Here is a 26756-nt window from a genome sequence, read left to right as displayed (position 1 = left end):
GCACGAAGCAAAATTTCACATCATTCTGGGTTCATTTGTGTGAAAACAAGGTCCAATCAGGCAGAAACGTTACAGGAAGGTAGAATCTATTGAGTTGTAAGTGATCTGAACGTTTCATGATGATAGCACTTTCCTATAGGGGGTCAAACCATGTCCCAAAGGTCACCGGGCCTGGTGTCACTTTAAAGAAGTAGTCCAGTTACACCTTTGTGGGCTTATAACTTGGCTTCTGAATGTCCTAGAGAGATCAGGGTTGTTTTAGTGTACTCCAATCAACAGCCCCCACAACCACAAAAAGGAATGGAGTCATTAGCACTTATGGTTCTTAAATGGCACCCAGAATTATGTTGCACGAAGCACAATTTCACATCATTCTGGGTCCATTTGTGTGAAAACAAGGTCCAATCAGGCTGAAACGTTACAGGAAGGTAGAATCTATTAAGTTGTAAGTGATCTGAACGTTTCAAGATGATCACACATTCCTATAGGGGTTAAAACCATGTCCCAAAGGTCACCGGGCCTGGTGTCACTTTAAAGAAGTAGTCCAGTTACATCTTTGTAGGCTTATAACTTGGCTTCTGAATGTCCTAGAGAGATCAGGTTTGTTTTAATGTACTCCAATCAACAGCCCCTACAACTACAAAAAGGAATGGAGTCATTAGCACTTATGGTTTGTAAATGGCACACAGAATTATGTTGCACGAAGCACAATTTCACATCATTCTGGGTCCATTTGTGTGAAAACAAGGTCCAATCAGGCTGAAACGTTACAAGAAGGTAGAATCTATTGAGTTGTAAGTGATCCGAACGTTTCATAATGATAGCACTTTCCTAAGGGGGTCAAACCATGTCCCAAAGGTCACCGGATCTGGTGTCAATTTAAAGAAGTAGTCCAGTTACACATTTGTGGGCTTATAACTTGGCTTCTGAATGTCCTAGAGAGGTTAGGTTTGTTTTAGTGTACTCCAATCAACAGCCCCTACAACCACAAAAAGGAATGGAGTCATTAGCACTTATGGTTTGTAAATGGCACCCAGAATTATTTTGCACGAAGCACAATTTCACATCATTCTGGGTTCATTTGTGTGAAAACAAGGTCCAGTCAGGCTGAAACGTTACTGGAAGCTAGAATCTATTGAGTTGTAAGTGATCTGAACGTTTCATGATGATAGCGCTTTCCTAAGGGGGTCAAACCATGTCCCAAAGGTCACCGGATCTGGTGTCAATTTAAAGAAGTAGTCCAGTTACACATTTGTGGGCTTATAACTTGGCTTCTGAATGTCCGAGAGAGATCAGGTTTATTTTAGTGTACTCCAATCAACAGCCCCAACAACCACAAAAAGGAATGGAGTCATTAGCACTTATGGTTCTTAAATGGCACCCAGAATTATGCTGCACTAAGCACAATTTCACATGATTCTGGGTCAATTTGTGTGAAAACAAGGTCCAATCCGGCTGAAACGCTACAAGAAGGTAGAATCTATTGAGTTGTAAGTGATCTGAACGTTTCAAGATGATCGCACATTCCTATAGGGGGTCAAACCATGTCCCAAAGGTCACCGGGCCAAGTGTCACTTTAAAGAAGTAGTCCAGTTACATCTTTGTGTGTGGGCTTATAACTTGGCTTCTGAATGTCCTAGAGAGATCAGGTTTGTTTTAGAGTACTCCAGTTAACAGCCCCCATTACCCCAAAGAGGAATGGAGTCATTAGCACTTATGGTTTGTAAATGGCACCCAGAATTATGTTGCACGAAGCACAATTTCACATCATTCTGGGTTCATTTGTGTGGAAACAAGGTCCAATCAGGCTGAAACGTTACAGGAAGGTAGAATCTATTGAGTTGTAAGTGATCTGAACGTTTCATGATGAGAGCACTTTCCTAAGGGGGTCAAACCATGTCCCAAAGGTCACCGGATCTGGTGTCAATTTAAAGAAGTAGTCCAGTTACACATTTGTGGGCTTATAACTTGGCTTCTGAATGTCCTAGAGAGATCAGGTTTGTTTTAGTGTACTCCAATCAACAGCCCCTACAACCACAAAAAGGAATGGAGTCATTAGCACTTAAGGTTTGTAAATGACACCCAGAATTATGTTGCAGGAAGAACAATTTCACATCATTCTGGGTCCATTTGTGTGAAAACAAGGTCCAATCAGACTGAAACGCTACAAGAAGGTAGAATCTATTGAGTTGTAAGTGATCTGAACGTTTCAAGATGATCGCTCATTCCTATAGGGGGTAAAACCATGTCCCAAAGGTCACCGGGCCAAGTGTCACTTTAAAGAAGTAGTCCAGTTACACCTTTGTGGGCTTATAACTTGGCTTCTGAATGTCCTAGAGAGGTTAGGTTTGTTTTAGTGTTCTCCAATCAACAGCCCCTACAACCACAAAAAGGAATGGAGTCATTAGCACTTATGGTTTGTAAATGGCACCCAGAATTATGTTGCACGAAGCACAATTTCACATCATTCTGGGTTCATTTGTGTGAAAACAAGGTCCAATCAGGCTGAAACGTTACAGGAAGGTAGAATCTATTGAGTTGTAAGTGATCTGAATGTTTCATGATGATAGCACTTTCCTAAGGGGGTCAAACCATGTCCCAAAGGTCACCGGATCTGGTGTCAATTTAAAGTAGTAGTCCAGTTACACATTTGTGGGCTTATAACTTGACTTCTGAATGTCCTAGAGAGATCAGGTTTGTTTTAATGTACTCCAATCAACAACCCCTACAACCACAAAAAGGAATGGAGTCATTAGCACTTATGGTTTGTAAATGGCACCCAGAATTATGTTGCACGAAGCACAATTTCACATCATTCTGGGTCCATTTGTGTGAAAACAGGGTCCAATCAGGCTGAAACGCTACAAGAAGGTAGAATCTATTGAGTTGTAAGTGATCTGAAGGTTTCAAGATGATCGCACATTCTTATAGGGGGTAAAACCATGTCCCAAAGGTCACCGGGCCTGGTGTCACTTTAAAGAAGTTGTCCAGTTACACCTTTGTGGGCTTATAACTTGGCTTCTGAATGTCCTAGAGAGATCAGGTTTGTTTTAGTGTACTCCAATCAACAGCCCCTACAACCACAAAAAGGAATGGAGTCATTAGCACTTATGGTTTGTAAATGGCACCCAGAATTATGTTGCACGAAGCACAATTTCACATCATTCTGGGTTCATTTGTGTGAAAACAAGGTCCAATCAGGCTGAAACGTTACAGGAAAGTAGAATCTATTGAGTTGTAAGTGATATGAAAGTTTCATGATGATAGCACTTTCCTAAGGGGGTCAAACCATGTCCCAAAGGTCACCGGATCTGGTGTCAATTTAAAGAAGTAGTCCAGTTACACATTTGTGGGCTTATAACTTGGCTTCTGAATGTCCTAGAGAGATCAGGTTTATTTTAGTGTACTCCAATCAACAGCCCCTACAACCACAAAAAGGAATGGAGTCATTAGCACTTATGGTTTTTAAATGGCACCCAGAATTATGTTGCACAAAGCACAATTTCACATCATTCTGGGTCCATTTGTGTGAAAACAAGGTCCAATCAGGCTGAAACGTTACAGGAAGGTAGAATCTATTGAGTTGTAAGTGATCTGAACGTTTCATGATGATAGCACTTTCCTAAGGGGGTCAAACCATCTCCCAAAGGTCACTGGATCTGGTGTCAATTTAAAGAAGTAGTCCAGTTACACATTTGTGGGCTTATAACTTGGCTTCTGAATGTCCTAGAGAGATCAGGTTTGTTTTAATGTACTCCAATCAACAGCCCCTACAACCACAAAAATGAATGGAGTCATTAGCACTTATGGTTTGTAATTGGCACCCAGAATTATGTTGCACGAAGCACAATTTCACATCATTCTGGGTCAATTTGTGTGAAAACAAGGTCCAATCCGGCTGAAACGCTACAAGAAGGTAGAATCTATTGAGTTGTAAGTGATCTGAACGTTTCAAGATGATCACACATTCCTATAGGGGGTCAAACCATGTCCCAAAGGTCACCGGGCCAAGTGTCACTTTAAAGAAGTAGTCCAGTTACACCTTTGTGGGCTTATAACTTGGCTTCTGAATGTCCTAGAGAGGTTAGGTTTGTTTTAGTGTACTCCAATCAACAGCCCCTACAACCACAAAAAGGAATGGAGTCATTAGCACTTATGGTTTGTAAATGGCACCCAGAATTATGTTGCACGAAGCACAATTTCACATCATTCTGGGTCCATTTGTGTGAAAACAAGGTCCAATCAGGCTGAAACGTTACAAGAAGGTAGAATCTATTGAGTTGTAAGTGATCTGAACGTTTCATGATGATCACACAATCCTATAGGGGGTAAAACCATGTCCCAAAGGTCACCGGGCCTGGTGTCACTTTAAAGAAGTAGTCCAGTTACATCTTTGTGTGTGGGCTTATAACTTGGCTTCTGAATGTCCTAGAGAGATCAGGTTTGTTTTAGAGTACTCCAGTTAACAGCCCCCATTACCCCAAAGAGGAATGGAGTCATTAGCACTTATGGTTTGTAAATGGCACCCAGAATTATGTTGCACGAAGCACAATTTCACATCATTCTGGGTTCATTTGTGTGGAAACAAGGTCCAATCAGGCTGAAACGTTACAGGAAGGTAGAATCTATTGAGTTGTAAGTGATCTGAACGTTTCATGATGAGAGCACTTTCCTAAGGGGGTCAAACCATGTCCCAAAGGTCACCGGATCTGGTGTCAATTTAAAGAAGTAGTCCAGTTACACATTTGTGGGCTTATAACTTGGCTTCTGAATGTCCTAGAGAGATCAGGTTTGTTTTAGTGTACTCCAATCAACAGCCCCTACAACCACAAAAAGGAATGGAGTCATTAGCACTTAAGGTTTGTAAATGACACCCAGAATTATGTTGCAGGAAGAACAATTTCACATCATTCTGGGTCCATTTGTGTGAAAACAAGGTCCAATCAGACTGAAACGCTACAAGAAGGTAGAATCTATTGAGTTGTAAGTGATCTGAACGTTTCAAGATGATCGCTCATTCCTATAGGGGGTAAAACCATGTCCCAAAGGTCACCGGGCCAGGTGTCACTTTAAAGAAGTAGTCCAGTTACACCTTTGTGGGCTTATAACTTGGCTTCTGAATGTCCTAGAGAGGTTAGGTTTGTTTTAGTGTTCTCCAATCAACAGCCCCTACAACCACAAAAAGGAATGGAGTCATTAGCACTTATGGTTTGTAAATGGCACCCAGAATTATGTTGCACGAAGCACAATTTCACATCATTCTGGGTTCATTTGTGTGAAAACAAGGTCCAATCAGGCTGAAACGTTACAGGAAGGTAGAATCTATTGAGTTGTAAGTGATCTGAATGTTTCATGATGATAGCACTTTCCTAAGGGGGTCAAACCATGTCCCAAAGGTCACCGGATCTGGTGTCAATTTAAAGTAGTAGTCCAGTTACACATTTGTGGGCTTATAACTTGACTTCTGAATGTCCTAGAGAGATCAGGTTTGTTTTAATGTACTCCAATCAACAGCCCCTACAACCACAAAAAGGAATGGAGTCATTAGCACTTATGGTTTGTAAATGGCACCCAGAATTATGTTGCACGAAGCACAATTTCACATCATTCTGGGTCCATTTGTGTGAAAACAAGGTCCAATCAGGCTGAAACGCTACAAGAAGGTAGAATCTATTGAGTTGTAATTATCTGAAGGTTTCAAGATGATCGCACATTCTTATAGGGGGTAAAACCATGTCCCAAAGGTCACCGGGCCTGGTGTCACTTTAAAGAAGTTGTCCAGTTACACCTTTGTGGGCTTATAACTTGGCTTCTGAATGTCCTAGAGAGATCAGGTTTGTTTTAGTGTACTCCAATCAACAGCCCCTACAACCACAAAAAGGAATGGAGTCATTAGCACTTATGGTTTGTAAATGGCACCCAGAATTATGTTGCACGAAGCACAATTTCACATCATTCTGGGTTCATTTGTGTGAAAACAAGGTCCAATCAGGCTGAAACGTTACAGGAAAGTAGAATCTATTGAGTTGTAAGTGATATGAAAGTTTCATGATGATAGCACTTTCCTAAGGGGGTCAAACCATGTCCCAAAGGTCACCGGATCTGGTGTCAATTTAAAGAAGTAGTCCAGTTACACATTTGTGGGCTTATAACTTGGCTTCTGAATGTCCTAGAGAGATCAGGTTTATTTTAGTGTACTCCAATCAACAGCCCCTACAACCACAAAAAGGAATGGAGTCATTAGCACTTATGGTTTTTAAATGGCACCCAGAATTATGTTGCACAAAGCACAATTTCACATCATTCTGGGTCCATTTGTGTGAAAACAAGGTCCAATCAGGCTGAAACGTTACAGGAAGGTAGAATCTATTGAGTTGTAAGTGATCTGAACGTTTCATGATGATAGCACTTTCCTAAGGGGGTCAAACCATCTCCCAAAGGTCACTGGATCTGGTGTCAATTTAAAGAAGTAGTCCAGTTACACATTTGTGGGCTTATAACTTGGCTTCTGAATGTCCTAGAGAGATCAGGTTTGTTTTAATGTACTCCAATCAACAGCCCCTACAACCACAAAAATGAATGGAGTCATTAGCACTTATGGTTTGTAATTGGCACCCAGAATTATGTTGCACGAAGCACAATTTCACATCATTCTGGGTCAATTTGTGTGAAAACAAGGTCCAATCCGGCTGAAACGCTACAAGAAGGTAGAATCTATTGAGTTGTAAGTGATCTGAACGTTTCAAGATGATCACACATTCCTATAGGGGGTCAAACCATGTCCCAAAGGTCACCGGGCCAAGTGTCACTTTAAAGAAGTAGTCCAGTTACACCTTTGTGGGCTTATAACTTGGCTTCTGAATGTCCTAGAGAGGTTAGGTTTGTTTTAGTGTACTCCAATCAACAGCCCCTACAACCACAAAAAGGAATGGAGTCATTAGCACTTATGGTTTGTAAATGGCACCCAGAATTATGTTGCACGAAGCACAATTTCACATCATTCTGGGTTCATTTGTGTGAAAACAAGGTCCAATCAGGCTGAAACGTTACTGGATGCTAGAATCTATTGAGTTGTAAGTGATCTGAACGTTTCATGATGATAGCGCTTTCCTAAGGGGGTCAAACCATGTCCCAAAGGTCACCGGATCTGGTGTCAATTTAAAGAAGTAGTCCAGTTACACATTTGTGGGCTTATAACTTGGCTTCTGAATGTCCTAGAGAGATCAGGTTTATTTTAGTGTACTCCAATCAACAGCCCCTAAAACCACAAAAAGGAATGGAGTCATTAGCACTTATGGTTCTTAAATGACACCCAGAATTATGCTGCACTAAGCACAATTTCACATGATTCTGGGTCAATTTGTGTGAAAACAAGGTCCAATCCGGCTGAAACGCTACGGTAGAATCTATTGAGTTCTAAGTGATCTGAACGTTTCAAGATGATCGCACATTCCTATAGGGGGTCAAACCATGTCCCAAAGGTCACCGGGCCAAGTGTCACTTTAAAGAAGTAGTCCAGTTACATCTTTGTGTGTGGGCTTATAACTTGGCTTCTGAATGTCCTAGAGAGATCAGGTTTGTTTTAGTGTACTCCAATCAACAGCCCCTAGAACCACAAAAAGGAATGGAGACATTAGCACTTATGGTTTTTAAATGGCACCCAGAATTATGTTGCACGAAGCACAATTTCACATCATTCTGGGTTCATTTGTGTGAAAACAAGGTCCAATCAGGCTGAAACGTTACAGGAAGGTAGAATCTATTGTTGTAAGTGATCTGAACGTTTCATGATGATAGCACTTTCCTAAGGGGGTCAAACCATGTCCCAAAGGTCACCGGATCTGGTGTCTAAAGAAGTAGTCCAGTTACACATTTGTGGGCTTATAATTTGGCTTCTGAATGTCCTAGAGCGATCAGTTTTGTTTTAGTGTACTCCAATCAACAGCCCCTACAACCACAAAAAGGAATGGAGTCATTAGCACTTATGGTTTTTAAATGGCACCCAGAATTATGTTGCACGAAGCACAATTTCACATCATTCTGGGTTCATTTGTGTGAAAACAAGGTCCAATCAGGCTGAAACGTTACAGGAAGGTAGAATCTATTGAGTTGTAAGTGATCTGAACGTTTCATGATGATAGCACTTTCCTAAGGGGGTCAAACCATGTCCCAAAGGTCACCGGATCTGGTGTCAATTTAAAGAAGTAGTCCAGTTACACATTTGTGGGCTTATAACTTGGCTTCTGAATGTCCTAGAGAGATCAGGTTTGTTTTTAGTGTACTCCAATCAACAGCCCCTACAACCACAAAAAGGAATGGAGTCATTAGCACTTATGGTTTGTAAATGGCACCCAGAATTATGTTGCACGAAGCACAATTTCACATCATTCTGGGTCCATTTGTGTGAAAACAAGGTCCAATCAGGCTGAAACATTACAGGAAGGTAGAATCTATTAAAATGTAAGTGATCTGAAGGTTTCATGATGATAGCACTTCCCTAAGGGGGTCAAACCATGTCCCAAAGGTCACCGGATCTGGTGTCTAAAGAAGTAGTCCAGTTACACATTTGTGGGCTTATAACTTGGCTTCTGAATGTCCTAGAGAGATCAGGTTTGTTTTAGTGTACTCCAATCAACAGCCCCTACAACCACAAAAAGGAATGGAGTCATTAGCACTTATGGTTTGTAAATGGCACCCAGAATTATGTTGCACGAAGCACAATTTCACATCATTCTGGGTCCATTTGTGTGAAAACAAGGTCCAATCAGGCTGAAACGTTACAGGAAGGTAGAATCTATTAAGTTGTAAGTGATCTGAACGTTTCAAGATGATCGCACATTCCTATAGGGGGTAAAACCATGTCCCAAAGGTCACCGGGCCTGGTGTCACTTTAAAGAAGTAGTCCAGTTACATCTTTGTAGGCTTATAACTTGGCTTCTGAATGTCCTAGAGAGATCAGGTTTGTTTTAATGTACTACAATCAACAGCCCCTACAACCACAAAAAGGAATGGAGTCATTAGCACTTATGGTTTGTAAATGGCACACAGAATTATGTTGCACGAAGCACAATTTCACATCATTCTGGGTCCATTTGTGTGAAAACAAGGTCCAATCAGGCTGAAACGTTACAAGAAGGTAGAATCTATTGAGTTGTAAGTGATCCGAACGTTTCATGATGATAGCACTTTCCTAAGGGGGTCAAACCATGTCCCAAAGGTCACCGGATCTGGTGTCAATTTAAAGAAGTAGTCCAGTTACACATTTGTGGGCTTATAACTTGGCTTCTGAATGTCCTAGAGAGGTTAGGTTTGTTTTAGTGTACTCCAATCAACAGCCCCTACAACCACAAAAAGGAATGGAGTCATTAGCACTTATGGTTTGTAAATGGCACCCAGAATTATTTTGCACGAAGCACAATTTCACATCATTCTGGGTTCATTTGTGTGAAAACAAGGTCCAGTCAGGCTGAAACGTTACTGGAAGGTAGAATCTATTGAGTTGTAAGTGATCTGAACGTTTCATGATGATAGCGCTTTCCTAAGGGGGTCAAACCATGTCCCAAAGGTCACCGGATCTGGTGTCAATTTAAAGAAGTAGTCCAGTTACACATTTGTGGGCTTATAACTTGGCTTCTGAATGTCCTAGAGAGATCAGGTTTATTTTAGTGTACTCCAATCAACAGCCCCTACAACCACAAAAAGGAATGGAGTCATTAGCACTTATGGTTCTTAAATGGCACCCAGAATTATGCTGCACTAAGCACAATTTCACATGATTCTGGGTCAATTTGTGTGAAAACAAGGTCCAATCCGGCTGAAACGCTACAAGAAGGTAGAATCTATTGAGTTGTAAGTGATCTGAACGTTTCAAGATGATCGCACATTCCTATAGGGGGTCAAACCATGTCCCAAAGGTCACCGGGCCAAGTGTCACTTTAAAGAAGTAGTCCAGTTACATCTTTGTGTGTGGGCTTATAACTTGGCTTCTGAATGTCCTAGAGAGATCAGGTTTGTTTTAGTGTACTCCAATCAACAGCCCCTAGAATCACAAAAAGGAATGGAGACATTAGCACTTATGGTTTTTAAATGGCACCCAGAATTATGTTGCACAAAGCACAATTTCACATCATTCTGGGTTCATTTGTGTGAAAACAAGGTCCAATCAGGCTGAAACGTTACAGGAAGGTAGAATCTATTGTTGTAAGTGATCTGAACGTTTCATGATGATAGCACTTTCCTAAGGGGGTCAAACCATGTCCCAAAGGTCACCGGATCTGGTGTCTAAAGAAGTAGTCCAGTTACACATTTGTGGGCTTATAATTTGGCTTCTGAATGTCCTAGAGCGATCAGTTTTGTTTTAGTGTACTCCAATCAACAGCCCCTACAACCACAAAAAGGAATGGAGTCATTAGCACTTATGGTTTTTAAATGGCACCCAGAATTATGTTGCACGAAGCACAATTTCACATCATTCTGGGTTCATTTGTGTGAAAACAAGGTCCAATCAGGCTGAAACGTTACAGGAAGGTAGAATCTATTGAGTTGTAAGTGATCTGAACGTTTCATGATGATAGCACTTTCCTAAGGGGGTCAAACCATGTCCCAAAGGTCACCGGATCTGGTGTCAATTTAAAGAAGTAGTCCAGTTACACATTTGTGGGCTTATAACTTGGCTTCTGAATGTCCTAGAGAGATCAGGTTTGTTTTTAGTGTACTCCAATCAACAGCCCCTACAACCACAAAAAGGAATGGAGTCATTAGCACTTATGGTTTGTAAATGGCACCCAGAATTATGTTGCACGAAGCACAATTTCACATCATTCTGGGTCCATTTGTGTGAAAACAAGGTCCAATCAGGCTGAAACATTACAGGAAGGTAGAATCTATTAAAATGTAAGTGATCTGAAGGTTTCATGATGATAGCACTTCCCTAAGGGGGTCAAACCATGTCCCAAAGGTCACCGGATCTGGTGTCTAAAGAAGTAGTCCAGTTACACATTTGTGGGCTTATAACTTGGCTTCTGAATGTCCTAGAGAGATCAGGTTTGTTTTAGTGTACTCCAATCAACAGCCCCTACAACCACAAAAAGGAATGGAGTCATTAGCACTTATGGTTTGTAAATGGCACCCAGAATTATGTTGCACGAAGCACAATTTCACATCATTCTGGGTCCATTTGTGTGAAAACAAGGTCCAATCAGGCTGAAACGTTACAGGAAGGTAGAATCTATTAAGTTGTAAGTGATCTGAACGTTTCAAGATGATCGCACATTCCTATAGGGGGTAAAACCATGTCCCAAAGGTCACCGGGCCTGGTGTCACTTTAAAGAAGTAGTCCAGTTACATCTTTGTAGGCTTATAACTTGGCTTCTGAATGTCCTAGAGAGATCAGGTTTGTTTTAATGTACTACAATCAACAGCCCCTACAACCACAAAAAGGAATGGAGTCATTAGCACTTATGGTTTGTAAATGGCACACAGAATTATGTTGCACGAAGCACAATTTCACATCATTCTGGGTCCATTTGTGTGAAAACAAGGTCCAATCAGGCTGAAACGTTACAAGAAGGTAGAATCTATTGAGTTGTAAGTGATCCGAACGTTTCATGATGATAGCACTTTCCTAAGGGGGTCAAACCATGTCCCAAAGGTCACCGGATCTGGTGTCAATTTAAAGAAGTAGTCCAGTTACACATTTGTGGGCTTATAACTTGGCTTCTGAATGTCCTAGAGAGGTTAGGTTTGTTTTAGTGTACTCCAATCAACAGCCCCTACAACCACAAAAAGGAATGGAGTCATTAGCACTTATGGTTTGTAAATGGCACCCAGAATTATTTTGCACGAAGCACAATTTCACATCATTCTGGGTTCATTTGTGTGAAAACAAGGTCCAGTCAGGCTGAAACGTTACTGGAAGGTAGAATCTATTGAGTTGTAAGTGATCTGAACGTTTCATGATGATAGCGCTTTCCTAAGGGGGTCAAACCATGTCCCAAAGGTCACCGGATCTGGTGTCAATTTAAAGAAGTAGTCCAGTTACACATTTGTGGGCTTATAACTTGGCTTCTGAATGTCCTAGAGAGATCAGGTTTATTTTAGTGTACTCCAATCAACAGCCCCTACAACCACAAAAAGGAATGGAGTCATTAGCACTTATGGTTCTTAAATGGCACCCAGAATTATGCTGCACTAAGCACAATTTCACATGATTCTGGGTCAATTTGTGTGAAAACAAGGTCCAATCCGGCTGAAACGCTACAAGAAGGTAGAATCTATTGAGTTGTAAGTGATCTGAACGTTTCAAGATGATCGCACATTCCTATAGGGGGTCAAACCATGTCCCAAAGGTCACCGGGCCAAGTGTCACTTTAAAGAAGTAGTCCAGTTACATCTTTGTGTGTGGGCTTATAACTTGGCTTCTGAATGTCCTAGAGAGATCAGGTTTGTTTTAGTGTACTCCAATCAACAGCCCCTAGAATCACAAAAAGGAATGGAGACATTAGCACTTATGGTTTTTAAATGGCACCCAGAATTATGTTGCACAAAGCACAATTTCACATCATTCTGGGTTCATTTGTGTGAAAACAAGGTCCAATCAGGCTGAAACGTTACAGGAAGGTAGAATCTATTGTTGTAAGTGATCTGAACGTTTCATGATGATAGCACTTTCCTAAGGGGGTCAAACCATGTCCCAAAGGTCACCGGATCTGGTGTCTAAAGAAGTAGTCCAGTTACAAATTTGTGGGCTTATAACTTGGCTTCTGAATGTCCTAGAGAGATCAGGTTTGTTTTAGTATACTCCAATCAACAGCCCCTACAACCACAAAAAGGAATGGAGTCATTAGACTTATGGTTTTTAAATGGCACCCAGAATTATGTTGCACGAAGCACAATTTCACATCATTCTGGGTTCATTTGTGTGAAAACAAGGTCCAATCAGGCTGAAACGTTACAGGAAGGTAGAATCTATTGCGTTGTAAGTGATCTGAACGTTTCATGATGATAGCACTTTCCTAAGGGGGTCAAACCATGTCCCAAAGGTCACCGGATCTGGTGTCAATTTAAAGAAGTAGTCCAGTTACACATTTGTGGGCTTATAACTTGGCTTCTGAATGTCCTGGAGCGATCAGGTTTGTTTTAGTGTACTCCAATCAACAGCCCCTACAACCACAAAAAGGAATGGAGTCATTAGCACTTATGGTTTTTAAATGGCACCCAGAATTATGTTGCACGAAGCACAATTTCACATCATTCTGGGTTCATTTGTGTGAAAACAAGGTCCAATCAGGCTGAAACGTTACAGGAAGGTAGAATCTATTGAGTTGTAAGTGATCTGAACGTTTCATGATGATAGCACTTTCCTAAGGGGGTCAAACCATGTCCCAAAGGTCACCGGATCTGGTGTCATTTTAAAGAAGTAGTCCAGTTACACATTTGTGGGCTTATAACTTGGCTTCTGAATGTCCTAGAGAGATCAGGTTTGTTTTAGTGTACTCCAATCAACAGCCCCTACAACCACAAAAAGGAATGGAGTCATTAGCACTTATGGTTTGTAAATGGCACCCAGAATTATGTTGCACGAAGCACAATTTCACATCATTCTGGGTCCATTTGTGTGAAAACAAGGTCCAGTCAGGCTGAAACATTACAGGAAGGTAGAATCTATTAAAATGTAAGTGATCTGAAGGTTTCATGATGATAGCACTTCCCTAAGGGGGTCAAACCATGTCCCAAAGGTCACCGGATCTGGTGTCTAAAGAAGTAGTCCAGTTACACATTTGTGGGCTTATAACTTGGCTTCTGAATGTCCTAGAGAGATCAGGTTTGTTTTAGTATACTCCAATCAACAGCCCCTACAACCACAAAAAGGAATGGAGTCATTAGCACTTATGGTTTTTAAATGGCACCCAGAATTATGTTGCACGAAGCACAATTTCACATCATTCTGGGTTCATTTGTGTGAAAACAAGGTCCAATCAGGCTGAAACGTTACAGAAAGGTAGAATCTATTGAGTTGTAAGTGATCTGAACGTTTCATGATGATAGCACTTTCCTAAGGGGGTCAAACCATGTCCCAAATGTCACCGGATCTGGTGTCAATTTAAAGTAGTAGTCCAGTTACACATTTGTGGGCTTATAACTTGGCTTCTGAATGTCCTGGAGAGGTCAGGTTTGTTTTAATGTACTCCAATCAACAGCCCCTACAACCACAAAAAGGAATGGAGTCATTAGCACTTATGGTTCTTAAATGGCACCCAGAATTATGTTGCACGAAGCACAATTTCACATCATTCTGGGTCCATTTGTGTGAAAACAAGGTCCAATCAGGCTGAAACGTTACAGGAAGGTAGAATCTATTGAGTTGTAAGTGATCTGAACGTTTCATGATGATAGCACTTTCCTAAGGGGGTAAAACCATGTCCCAAAGGTCACCGGGCCTGGTGTCACTTTAAAGAAGTAGTCCAGTTACATCTTTGTAGGCTTATAACTTCGCTTCTGAATGTCCTAGAGAGATCAGGTTTGTTTTAATGTACTCCAATCAACAGCCCCTACAACCACAAAAAGGAATGGAGTCATTAGCACTTATGGTTTGTAAATGGCACACAGAATTATGTTGCACGATGCACAATTTCACATCATTCTGGGTTCATTTGTGTGAAAACAAGGTCCAATCAGGCAGAAACGTTACAGGAAGGTAGAATCTATTGAGTTGTAAGTGATCTGAACGTTTCATGATGATAGCACTTTCCTAAGGGGGTCAAACCATGTCGCAAAGGTCACCGGATCTGGTGTCACTTTAAAGAATTAGTCCAGTTACACATTTGTGGGCTTATAACTTGGCTTCTGAATGTCCTAGAGTGGTCAGGTTTGTTTTAGTGTACTCCAATCAACAGCCCCTACAACCACAAAAAGGAATGAAGTCATTAGCACTTATGGTTTGTAAATGGCACCCAGAATTATGTTGCACGAAGCACAATTTCACATCATTCTGGGTCCATTTGTGTGAAAACAAGGTCCAATCAGGCTGAAACGTTACAAGAAGGTAGAATCTATTGAGTTGTAAGTGATCTGAACGTTTCATGATGATAGCACTTTCCTAAGGGGGTCAAACCATGTCCCAAAGGTCACCGGATCTGGTGTCAATTTAAAGAAGTAGTCCAGTTACACATTCGTGGGCTTATAACTTGGCTTCTGAATGTCCTAGAGCGATCAGGTTTGTTTTAGTGTACTCCAATCAACAGCCCCTACAACCACAAAAAGGAATGGAGTCATTAGCACTTATGGTTTTTAAATGGCACCCAGAATTATGTTGCACGAAGCACAATTTCACATCATTCTGGGTTCATTTGTGTGAAAACAAGGTCCAATCAGGCTGAAACGTTACAGGAACGTAGAATGTATTGAGTTGTAAGTGATCTGAACGTTTCATGATGATAGCACTTTCCTAAGGGGGTCAAACCATGTCCCAAAGGTCACCGGATCTGGTGTCAATTTAAAGAAGTAGTCCAGTTACACATTTGTGGGCTTATAACTTGGCTTCTGAATGTCCTAGAGAGATCAGGTTTGTTTTAGTGTACTCCAATCAACAGCCCCTACAACCACAAAAAGGAATGGAGTCATTAGCACTTATGGTTTGTAAATGGCACCCAGAATTATGTTGCACGAAGCACAATTTCACATCATTCTGGGTCCATTTGTGTGAAAACAAGGTCCAGTCAGGCTGAAACATTACAGGAAGGTAGAATCTATTAAAATGTAAGTGATCTGAAGGTTTCATGATGATAGCACTTCCCTAAGGGGGTCAAACCATGTCCCAAAGGTCACCGGATCTGGTGTCTAAAGAAGTAGTCCAGTTACACATTTGTGGGCTTATAACTTGGCTTCTGAATGTCCTAGAGAGATCAGGTTTGTTTTAGTATACTCCAATCAACAGCCCCTACAACCACAAAAAGGAATGGAGTCATTAGCACTTATGGTTTGTAAATGGCACCCAGAATTATGTTGCACGAAGCAAAATTTCACATCATTCTGGGTTCATTTGTGTGAAAACAAGGTCCAATCAGGCAGAAATGTTACAGGAAGGTAGAATCTATTGAGTTGTAAGTGATCTGAACGTTTCATGATGATAGCACTTTCCTATAGGGGGTCAAACCATGTCCCAAAGGTCACCGGGCCTGGTGTCACTTTAAAGAAGTAGTCCAGTTACACCTTTGTGGGCTTATAACTTGGCTTCTGAATGTCCTAGAGAGATCAGGGTTGTTTTAGTGTACTCCAATCAACAGCCCCCACAACCACAAAAAGGAATGGAGTCATTAGCACTTATGGTTCTTAAATGGCACCCAGAATTATGTTGCACGAAGCACAATTTCACATCATTCTGGGTCCATTTGTGTGAAAACAAGGTCCAATCAGGCTGAAACGTTACAGGAAGGTAGAATCTATTGAGTTGTAAGTGATCAGAACGTTTCAAGATGATCGCACATTCCTATAGGGGGTAAAACCATGTCCCAAAGGTCACCGAGCCTGGTGTCACTTTAAAGAAGTAGTCCAGTTACATCTTTGTAGGCTTATAACTTCGCTTCTGAATGTCCTAGAGAGATCAGGTTTGCTTTAATGTACTTCAGTCAACAGCCCCTACAACCACAAAAAGGAATGGAGTCATTAGCACTTATGGTTTGTAAATGGCACACAGAATTATGTTGCACGAAGCACAATTTCACATCATTCTGGGTTCATTTGTGTGAAAACAAGGTCCAATCAGGCAGAAACGTTACAGGAAGGTAGAATCTATTGAGTTGTAAGTGAGCTGAACGTTTCATGATGATAGCACTTTCCTAAGGGGGTCAAACCATGTCCCAAAGGTCACCGGATCTGGTGTCAATTTAAAAAAGTAGTCCAGTTACACAATTGTGGGATTATAACTTGGCTTCTGAATGTCCTAGAGAGATCAGGTTTATTTTAGTATACTCCAATCAACAGCCCCTACAACCACAAAAAGGAATGGAGTCATTAGCACTTATGGTTTGTAAATGGCACCCAGAATTATGTTGCACGAAGCACAATTTCACATCATTCTGGGTCCATTTGTGTGAAAACAAGGTCCAATCAGGCTGAAACATTACAAGAAGGTAGAATCTATTGAGTTGTAAGTGATCTGAACGTTTCATGATGATAGCACTTTCCTAAGGGGGTCAAACCATGTCCCAAAGGTCACCGGATCTGGTGTCAATTTAAAGAAGTAGTCCAGTTACACATTTGTGGGCTTATAACTTGGCTTCTGAATGTCCTAGAGAGATCAGGTTTGGTTTAGTGTACTCCAATCAACAGCCCCTACAACCACAAAAAGAAATGGAGTCATTGGCACTTTTGGTTTGTAAATGGCACCCAGAATTATGTTGCACGAAGCACAATTTCACTTCATTCTGGGTCCATTTGTGTGAAAACAAGGTCCAATCAGGCTGAAACGCTATAAGAAGGTAGAATCTATTGAGTTGTAAGTGATCTGAATGTTTCAAGATGATCGCACATTCCTATAGGGGGTAAAACCATGTCCCAAAGGTCACCGGGCCTGGTGTCACTTTAAAGAAGTAGTCCAGTTACATCTTTGTGGGCTTATAACTTGGCTTCTGAATGTCCTAGAGAGGTTAGGTTTGTTTTAGTGTACTCCAATCAACAGCCCCTACAACCACAAAACGGAATGGAGTCATTAGCACTTATGGTTTGTAAATGGCACCCAGAATTATGTTGCACGAAGCACAATTTTACATCATTCTGGGTTCATTTGTGTGAAAACAAGGTCCAATCAGGCTGAAACGTTACAAGAAGGTAGAATCTATTGAGTTGTAAGTGATCTGAACGTTTCATGATGATCGCACATTCCTATAGGGGGTCAAACCATGTCCCAAAGGTCACCGGGCCTGGTGTCACTTTAAAGAAGTAGTCCAGTTACACATTTGTGGGCTTATAACTTGGCTTCTGAATGTCCTGGAGAGATCAGGTTTGTTTTAGTGTACTCCAATCAACAGCCCCTACAACCAAATAAAGGAATGGAGTCATTAGCACTTATGGTTTGTAAATGGCACCCAGAATTATGTTGCATGAAGCACAATTTCACATCATTCTGGGTCCATTTGTGTGAAAACAAGGTCCAATCAGGCTGAAACGTTACAAGAAAGTAGAATCTATTGATTTGTAAGTGATCTGAACGTTTCATGATGATAGCACTTTCCTAAGGGGGTCAAACCATGTACCAAAAGGTCACCGGATCTGGTGTCAATTTAAAGAAGTAGTCCAGTTACACATTTGTGGGCTTATAACTTGGCTTCTGAATGTCCTAGAGAGATCAGGTTTGTTTTAGTGTACTCCAATCAACAGCCCCTACAACCACAAAAAGGAATGGAGTCATTAGCACTTATGGTTTGTAAATGGCACCCAGAATTATTTTGCACGAAGCACAATTTCACATCATTCTGGGTTCATTTGTGTGAAAACAAGGTCCAGTCAGGCTGAAACGTTACTGGAAGCTAGAATCTATTGAGTTGTAAGTGATCTGAACGTTTCATGATGATAGCGCTTTCCTAAGGGGGTCAAACCATGTCCCAAAGGTCACCGGATCTGGTGTCAATTTAAAGAAGTAGTCCAGTTACACATTTGTGGGCTTATAACTTGGCTTCTGAATGTCCTAGAGAGATCAGGTTTATTTTAGTGTACTCCAATCAACAGCCCCTACAACCACAAAAAGGAATGGAGTCATTAGCACTTATGGTTCTTAAATGGCACCCAGAATTATGCTGCACTAAGCACAATTTCACATGATTCTGGGTCAATTTGTGTGAAAACAAGGTCCAATCCGGCTGAATCGCTACAAGAAGGTAGAATCTATTGAGTTGTAAGTGATCTGAACGTTTCAAGATGATCGCACATTCCTATAGGGGGTCAAACCATGTCCCAAAGGTCACCGGGCCAAGTGTCACTTTAAAGAAGTAGTCCAGTTACATCTTTGTGTGTGGGCTTATAACTTGGCTTCTGAATGTCCTAGAGAGATCAGGTTTGTTTTAGTGTACTCCAATCAACAGCCCCTAGAATCACAAAAAGGAATGGAGACATTAGCACTTATGGTTTTTAAATGGCACCCAGAATTATGTTGCACAAAGCACAATTTCACATCATTCTGGGTTCATTTGTGTGAAAACAAGGTCCAATCAGGCTGAAACGTTACAGGAAGGTAGAATCTATTGTTGTAAGTGATCTGAACGTTTCATGATGATAGCACTTTCCTAAGGGGGTCAAACCATGTCCCAAAGGTCACCGGATCTGGTGTCTAAAGAAGTAGTCCAGTTACAAATTTGTGGGCTTATAACTTGGCTTCTGAATGTCCTAGAGAGATCAGGTTTGTTTTAGTATACTCCAATCAACAGCCCCTACAACCACAAAAAGGAATGGAGTCATTAGACTTATGGTTTTTAAATGGCACCCAGAATTATGTTGCACGAAGCACAATTTCACATCATTCTGGGTTCATTTGTGTGAAAACAAGGTCCAATCAGGCTGAAACGTTACAGGAAGGTAGAATCTATTGAGTTGTAAGTGATCTGAACGTTTCATGATGATAGCACTTTCCTAAGGGGGTCAAACCATGTCCCAAAGGTCACCGGATCTGGTGTCAATTTAAAGAAGTAGTCCAGTTACACATTTGTGGGCTTATAACTTGGCTTCTGAATGTCCTAGAGCGATCAGGTTTGTTTTAGTGTACTCCAATCAACAGCCCCTACAACCACAAAAAGGAATGGAGTCATTAGCACTTATGGTTTTTAAATGGCACCCAGAATTATGTTGCACGAAGCACAATTTCACATCATTCTGGGTTCATTTGTGTGAAAACAAGGTCCAATCAGGCTGAAACGTTACAGGAAGGTAGAATCTATTGAGTTGTAAGTGATCTGAACGTTTCATGATGATAGCACTTTCCTAAGGGGGTCAAACCATGTCCCAAAGGTCACCGGATCTGGTGTCAATTTAAAGAAGTAGTCCAGTTACACATTTGTGGGCTTATAACTTGGCTTCTGAATGTCCTAGAGAGATCAGGTTTGTTTTAGTGTACTCCAATCAACAGCCCCTACAACCACAAAAAGGAATGGAGTCATTAGCACTTATGGTTTGTAAATGGCACCCAGAATTATGTTGCACGAAGCACAATTTCACATCATTCTGGGTCCATTTGTGTGAAAACAAGGTCCAGTCAGGCTGAAACATTACAGGAAGGTAGAATCTATTAAAATGTAAGTCATCTGAAGGTTTCATGATGATAGCACTTCCCTAAGGGGGTCAAACCATGTCCCAAAGGTCACCGGATCTGGTGTCTAAAGAAGTAGTCCAGTTACACATTTGTGGGCTTATAACTTGGCTTCTGAATGTCCTAGAGAGATCAGATTTGTTTTAGTATACTCCAATCAACAGCCCCTACAACCACAAAAAGGAATGGAGTCATTAGCACTTATGGATTTTAAATGGCACCCAGAATTATGTTGCACGAAGCACAATTTCACATCATTCTGGGTTCATTTGTGTGAAAACAAGGTCCAATCAGGCTGAAACGTTACAGAAAGGTAGAATCTATTGAGTTGTAAGTGATCTGAACGTTTCATGATGATAGCACTTTCCTAAGGGGGTCAAACCATGTCCCAAATGTCACCGGATCTGGTGTCAATTTAAAGTAGTAGTCCAGTTACACATTTGTGGGCTTATAACTTGGCTTCTGAATGTCCTGGAGAGGTCAGGTTTGTTTTAATGTACTCCAATCAACAGCCCCTACAACCACAAAAAGGAATGGAGTCATTAGCACTTATGGTTTGCAAATGGCACCCAGAATTATGTTGCACGAAGAAAAATTTCACATCATTCTGGGTTCATTTGTGTGAAAACAAGGTCCAATCAGGCAGAAACGTTACAGGAAGGTAGAATCTATTGAGTTGTAAGTGATCTGAACGTTTCATGATGATAGCACATTCCTATAGGGGGTAAAACCATGTCCCAAAGGTCACCAGGCCTGGTGTCACTTTAAAGAAGTAGTCCAGTTACATCTTTGTAGGCTTATAACTTCGCTTCTGAATGTCCTAGAGACATCAGGTTTGTTTTAATGTACTCCAATCAACAGCCCCTACAACCACAAAAAGGAATGGAGTCATTAGCACTTATGGTTTGTAAATGGCACACAGAATTATGTTGCACGAAGCACAATTTCACATCTTTCTGGGTTCATTTGTGTGAAAACAAGGTCCAATCAGGCAGAAACGTTACAGGAAGGTAGAATCTATTGAGTTGTAAGTGATCTGAACGTTTCATGATGATAGCACTTTCCTAAGGGGGGTCAAACCATGTCGCAAAGGTCACCGGATCTGGTGTCACTTTAAAGAATTAGTCCAGTTACACATTTGTGGGCTTATAACTTGGCTTCTGAATGTCCTAGAGCGGTCAGGTTTGTTTTAGTGTACTCCAATCAACAGCCCCTACAACCACAAAAAGGAATGGAGTCATTAGCACTTATGGTTTGTAAATGGCACCCAGAATTATGTTGCACAAAGCACAATTTCACATCATTCTGGGTCCATTTGTGTGAAAACAAGGTCCAATTAGGCTGAAACGTTACAAGAAGGTAGAATCTATTGAGTTGTAAGTGATCTGAACGTTTCATGATGATAGCACTTTCCTAAGGGGGTCAAACCATGTCCCAAAGGTCACCGGATCTGGTGTCAATTTAAAGAAGTAGTCCAGTTACACATTTGTGGGCTTATAACTTGGCTTCTGAATGTCCTAGAGCGATCAGGTTTGTTCTAGTGTACTCCAATCAACAGCCCCTACAACCACAAAAAGGAATGGAGTCATTAGCACTTATGGTTTTTAAATGGCACCCAGAATTATGTTGCACGAAGCACAATTTCACATCATTCTGGGTTCATTTGTGTGAAAACAAGGTCCAATCGGGCTGAAACGTTACAGGAACGTAGAATGTATTGAGTTGTAAGTGATCTGAACGTTTCATGATGATAGCACTTTCCTAAGGGGGTCAAACCATGTCCCAAAGGTCACCGGATCTGGTGTCAATTTAAAGAAGTAGTCCAGTTACACATTTGTGGGCTTATAACTTGGCTTCTGAATGTCCTAGAGAGATCAGGTTTGTTTTAGTGTACTCCAATCAACAGCCCCTACAACCACAAAAAGGAATGGAGTCATTAGCACTTATGGTTTGTAAATGGCACCCAGAATTATGTTGCACGAAGCACAATTTCACATCATTCTGGGTCCATTTGTGTGAAAACAAGGTCCAGTCAGGCTGAAACGTTACAGGAAGGTAGAATCTATTAAAATGTAAGTGATCTGAAGGTTTCATGATGATAGCACTTCCCTAAGGGGGTCAAACCATGTCCCAAAGGTCACCGGATCTGGTGTCTAAAGAAGTAGTCCAGTTACACATTTGTGGGCTTATAACTTGGCTTCTGAATGTCCTAGAGAGATCAGGTTTGTTTTAGTATACTCCAATCAACAGCCCCTACAACCACAAAAAGGAATGGAGTCATTAGCACTTATGGTTTGTAAATGGCACCCAGAATTATGTTGCACGAAGCAAAATTTCAAATCATTCTGGGTTCATTTGTGTGAAAACAAGGTCCAATCAGGCAGAAACGTTACAGGAAGGTAGAATCTATTGAGTTGTAAGTGATCTGAACGTTTCATGATGATAGCACTTTCCTATAGGGGGTCAAACCATGTCCCAAAGGTCACCGGGCCTGGTGTCACTTTAAAGAAGTAGTCCAGTTACACCTTTGTGGGCTTATAACTTGGCTTCTGAATGTCCTAGAGAGATCAGGGTTGTTTTAGTGTACTCCAATCAACAGCCCCCACAACCACAAAAAGGAATGGAGTCATTAGCACTTATGGTTCTTAAATGGCACCCAGAATTATGTTGCACGAAGCACAATTTCACATCATTCTGGGTCCATTTGTGTGAAAACAAGGTCCAATCAGGCTGAAACGTTACAGGAAGGTAGAATCTATTGAGTTGTAAGTGATCTGAACGTTTCAAGATGATCGCACATTCCTATAGGGGGTAAAACCATGTCCCAAAGGTCACCGGGCCTGGTGTCACTTTAAAGAATTAGTCCAGTTACACATTTGTGGGCTTATAACTTGGCTTCTGAATGTCCTAGAGCGGTCAGGTTTGTTTTAGTGTACTCCAATCAACAGCCCCTACAACAACAAAAAGGAATGGAGTCATTAGCACTTATGGTTTGTAAATGGCACCCAGAATTATGTTGCACGAAGCACAATTTCACATCATTCTGGGTCCATTTGTGTGAAAACAAGGTCCAATCAGGCTGAAACATTACAAGAAGGTAGAATCTATTGAGTTGTAAGTGATCTGAACGTTTCATGATTATAGCACTTTCCTAAGGGGGTCAAACCATGTCCCAAAGGTCACCGGATCTGGTGTCAATTTAAAGAAGTAGTCCAGTTACACATTTGTGGGCTTATAACTTGGCTTCTGAATGTCCTAGAGAGATCAGGTTTGTTTTAGTGTACTCCAATCAACAGCCCCTACAACCACAAAAAGGAATGGAGTCATTGGCACTTTTGGTTAGTAAATGGCACCCAGAATTATGTTGCACGAAGCACAATTTCACTTCATTCTGGGTCCATTTGTGTGAAAACAAGGTCCAATCAGGCTGAAACGCTATAAGAAGGTAGAATCTATTGAGTTGTAAGTGATCTGAATGTTTCAAGATGATCGCACATTCCTATAGGGGGTAAAACCATGTCCCAAAGGTCACCGGGCCTGGTGTCACTTTAAAGAAGTAGTCCAGTTACATCTTTGTGGGCTTATAACTTGGCTTCTGAATGTCCTAGAGAGGTTAGGTTTGTTTTAGTGTACTCCAATCAACAGCCCCTACAACCACAAAACGGAATGGAGTCATTAGCACTTATGGTTTGTAAATGGCACCCAGAATTATGTTGCACGAAGCACAATTTTACATCATTCTGGGTTCATTTGTGTGAAAACAAGGTCCAATCAGGCTGAAACGTTACAAGAAGGTAGAATCTATTGAGTTGTAAGTGATCTGAACGTTTCATGATGATCGCACATTCCTATAGGGGGTCAAACCATGTCCCAAAGGTCACCGGGCCTGGTGTCACTTTAAAGAAGTAGTCCAGTTACACATTTGTGGGCTTATAACTTGGCTTCTGAATGTCCTGGAGAGATCAGGTTTGTTTTAGTGTACTCCAATCAACAGCCCCTACAACCAAAAAAAGGAATGGAGTCATTAGCACTTATGGTTTGTAAATGGCACCCAGAATTATGTTGCATGAAGCACAATTTCACATCATTCTGGGTCCATTTGTGTGAAAACAAGGTCCAATCAGGCTGAAACGTTACAAGAAAGTATAATCTATTGATTTGTAAGTGATCTGAACGTTTCATGATGATAGCACTTTCCTAAGGGGGTCAAACCTTGTACCAAAAGGTCACCGGATCTGGTGTCAATTTAAAGAAGTAGTCCAGTTACACATTTGTGGGCTTATAACTTGGCTTCTGAATGTCCTAGAGAGATCAGGTTTGTTTTAGTGTACTCCAATCAACAGCCCCTACAACCACAAAAAGGAATAGAGTCATTAGCACTTATGGTTTGTAAATGGCACCCAGAATTATGTTGCACAAAGCACAATTTCACTTCATTCTGGGTCCATTTGTGTGAAAACAAGGTCCAATCAGGCTGAAACGTTACAAGAAGGTAGAATCTATTGAGTTGTAAGTGATCTGAACGCTTCATGATGATCTCACATTCCTATAGGGGGTCAAACCATGTCCCAAAGGTCACCGGACCTGGTGTCACTTTAAAGAAGTAGTCCAGTTACACATTTGTGGGCTTATAACTTGGCTTCTGAATATCCTAGAGAGGTCAGGTTTGTTTTAGAGTACTCCAGTTAACAGCCCCCATTACCCCAAAGAGGAATGGAGTCATTAGCACTTATGGTTTTTAAATGGCACCCAGAATTATGTTGCACGAAGCACACTTTCACATCATTCTGGGTTCATTTGTGTGAAAACAAGGTCCAATCAGGCTGAAACGTTACAGGAAGTTAGAATCTATTGAGTTGTAAGTGATCTGAACGTTTCATCATGATAGCACTTTCCTAAGGGGGTCAAACCATGTCCCAAAGGTCACCGGATCTGGTGTCAATTTAAAGAAGTAGTCCAGTTACACATTTGTGGGCTTATAACGTGGCTTCTGAATGTCCTAGAGAGATCAGGTTTGTTTTAGTATACTCCAATCAACAGCCCCTACAACCACAAAAAGGAATGGAGTCATTAGCACTTATGGTTTTTAAATGGCACCCAGAATTATGTAGCACGAAGCACAATTTCACATGATTCTGGGTCCATTTGGGTGAAAACAAGGTCCAATCAGGCTGAAACGTTACAGGAAGGTAGAATCTATTGAGTTGTAAGTGATCTGAACGTTTCATGATGATAGCACTTTCCTAAGGGGGTCAAACCATGCCCCAAAGGTCACCGGATCTGGTGTCAATTTAAAGAAGTAGTCCAGTTACACATTTGTAGGCTTATAACTTGGCTTCTGAATGTCCTAGAGAGATCAGGTTTATTTTAGTGTACTCCAATCAACAGCCCCTACAACCACAAAAAGGAATGGAGTCATTATCACTTATGGTTTGTAAATGGCACCCAGAATTATGTTGCACGAAGCACTATTTCACATCATTCTGGGTCCATTTGTGTGAAAACAAGGTCCAATCAGGCTGAAACGTTACAGGAAGGTAGAATCTATTGAGTTGTAAGTGATCTGAACGTTTCATGATGATAGCACTTTCCTAAGGGGGTCAAACCATGTCCCAAAGGTCACCGGATCTGGTGTCAATTTAAAGAAGTAGTCCAGTTACACATGTGTGGGCTTATAACTTGGCTTCTGAATGTCCTAGAGAGATCAAGTTTATTTTAGTGTACTCCAATCAACAGCCCCTACAACCACAAAAAGGAATGGAGTCATTAGCACTTATGGTTTGTAAATGGCACCCAGAATTATGTTGCACGAAGCACTATTTCACATCATTCTGGGTCCATTTGTGTGAAAACAAGGTCCAATCAGGCTGAAACGTTACAAGAAGGTAGAATCTATTGAGTTGTAAGTGATCTGAACATTTCATGATGATAGCACTTTCCTAAGGGGGTCAAACCATGTCCCAAAGGTCACCGGATCTGGTGTCAATTTAAAGAAGTAGTCCAGTTACACCTTTGTGGGCTTATAACTTGGCTTCTGAATGTCCTAGAGAGGTTAGGTTTGTTTTAGTGTACTCCAATCTACAGCCCCTACAACCACAAAAAGGAATGGAGTCATTAGCACTTATGGTTTGTAAATGGCACCCAGAATTATGTTGCACGAAGCACAATTTCACATCATTCTGGGTTCATTTGTGTGAAAACAAGGTCCAATCAGGCTGAAACGTTACAGGAAGGTAGAATCTATTGAGTTGTAAGTGATCTGAACGTTTAATGATGATAGCACTTTCCTAAGGGGGTCAAACCATGTCCCAAAGGTCACCGGATCTGGTGTCAATTTAAATAAGTAGTCCAGTTACACATTTGTGGGCTTATAACTTGGCTTCTGAATGTCCTAGAGAGATCAGGTTTATTGTAGTGTACTCCAATCAACAGCCCCTACAACCACAAAAAGGAATGGAGTCAT

This window comes from Nothobranchius furzeri, chromosome 13 (genome assembly GCF_043380555.1).
Source record: "Nothobranchius furzeri strain GRZ-AD chromosome 13, NfurGRZ-RIMD1, whole genome shotgun sequence".
Lineage (NCBI taxonomy): Eukaryota > Metazoa > Chordata > Actinopteri > Cyprinodontiformes > Nothobranchiidae > Nothobranchius > Nothobranchius furzeri.
This window is presented reverse-complemented; position numbering follows the sequence as displayed.